This window comes from Rhopalosiphum padi, unplaced genomic scaffold (genome assembly GCF_020882245.1).
Source record: "Rhopalosiphum padi isolate XX-2018 unplaced genomic scaffold, ASM2088224v1 scaffold1, whole genome shotgun sequence".
Taxonomy (NCBI): domain Eukaryota; kingdom Metazoa; phylum Arthropoda; class Insecta; order Hemiptera; family Aphididae; genus Rhopalosiphum; species Rhopalosiphum padi.
In genome coordinates, this window is record NW_026869996.1 from 837,904 (window position 1) to 840,092 (window position 2,189).

Below are 2,189 nucleotides of genomic sequence, written 5' to 3' on the forward strand. Positions count from 1 at the left end.
GTGACGGCGAACCGACACCGGAGCGGACGGCCGGCCGCGACGCGGCCAGCGACCGAAGCTCGGTGGTTCCACGGTCGGCGGACGGCGACGAGCCCGCGACCGCCTCGAGGCTCCCGGTCCGGAGACCGGGCGCACGGGCGACGGCCGGGGTGTCGCCAGCACCGCCTACGCTTCTACGACGACCCGAACCCGATCCGCCACGCTCCTCAGAGCCAATCCTTATCCCGAAGTTACGGATCGGTTTTGCCGACTTCCCTTACCTACATTATTCTATGCGGCTAGAGGCTGCTCACCTCGGAGACCTGCTGCGGATATCGGTACGAACCGACGCGAAGACTCCGCGTGGCCCTCTCTCGAATTTTCAAGGTCCGCGTGGGGGTCACGGACACCGCCGCAACGAGCGGTGCTCTTCGCGCTCGCGTCCCTATCGCCCGGCTAGAGGATTCCAGGGACGTACAACGCTCACAGAGAAAAGAGAACTCTTCCCGGACCCCCCGGCGGCTTCTTCGAGTTCATTCCGGTCGCCCGGACGAGACAAAAGAGCCCCGAACACTAGGGAGCGGTTCCGCGTCGGGTTCCGGAATACGGACCGGATTCCCTCTCGCCCCATGGGCGATTCGAAAACGCCTTCGCCCGTGGTACGAGGATCTCTCCCCGGGCTTAGGATCGACTGACTCTTGGACAACGGCTGTTCACAAGAAACCCTTCTCCACGGCAGCCCCCGAGGGCCCCTCTCGAGTATTTGCTACTACCACCAAGATCTGCACCGACGGCGGCTCCAGGCGGTCTCGCGACCTGCCCTTCGACGCACACCGCCGCGCCATCCTACTCGTCGGGGCTTGCCGGGACCGGCCGCCGCGAGCGACGACCGGCCCCACTATGCCGCCGACGGCCGAGTATAGGCACGACGCTCCAGCGCCATCCATTTTCAGAGCTAGTTGCTTCGGCAGGTGAGTTGTTACACACTCCTTAGCGGATTCCGACTTCCATGGCCACCGTCCTGCTGTCATCAGCAACCAACGCCTTTCATGGTCTCTGAATACGCGTCGATTTCGGCGCCTTAACTCGGCGTTCGGTTCATCCCGCAGCGCCAGTTCTGCTTACCAAAAATGGCCCACTAAGCGCCTAGGGTTCCGTCGCCGGCTTCGCACGCGGTTCACGCGGTGTACCAGGTAAAGCCGGCGATCTCACCCATTTATAGTTTGAGAATAGGTTGAGGTCGTTTCGGCCCCAATGTCCTCTAATCATTCGCTTTACCGTATGAGACATCCTCCGTGTTACGAGCGTGTTGTTACCGCGCCGTACAGCGCGGAGTCCCACCGGCGTCCGTACGCCCGCGAACGGGCGGGACACATCGGCGCCAGCTATCCTGAGGGAAACTTCGGATGGAACCAGCTACTAGATGGTTCGATTAGTCTTTCGCCCCTATACCCAGCTCAGACGATCGATTTGCACGTCAGAATCGCTGCGGACCTCCATCAGGGTTTCCCCTGACTTCATCCTGGCCAGGCATAGTTCACCATCTTTCGGGTACCAACGTGTGCGCTAAGGGTGCGCCCCCGGACGGCCGAAGCCGACCTGGCGGAGACGCCCCCGGACTGCGGACCAGCGCGACTTTGAACGCCGGTGGGTTCGGTCGCTAGGCCATCGTCCGCACCGTAAACGGTTCACTTTCATTGCGCCAAACGTGGTTTTTCATAAGATCACCGTTGACTCGCGCACACGTTAGACTCCTTGGTCCGTGTTTCAAGACGGGTCGGAAAGTAGCCCGAAACTCGTCGCCGACCGACGGGACCCCGCCTGCGACGGGGCCGCGTCGACGGTTCTTGCCGTCGGGCGAGCCGACCAGGAGCACCGGGGTTCGGCGCGAACGGTCACGCCGAGACGCGACCGCCGCGACGAACCGCCACCCGGGCCCTTCGGCCGGCGCCCAACGAGTCGCGACGTCCGCTAACCGAGCGAAAGATCCGGCCGGCGGTTAGACCGACCGTGAATTCGCCCGGCGGGGACTCGCGGGCTCTGTCCGTTTACACCCGAACGGTTTCACGTTCTTATGAACTCTCTCTTCAAAGTTCTTTTCAACTTTCCCTCACGGTACTTGTCCACTATCGGTCTCGTGGCCGTATTTAGCCTTAGATGGAGTTTACCACCCGCTTCGGGCTGCACTCTCAAGCAACCCGACTCGAAGG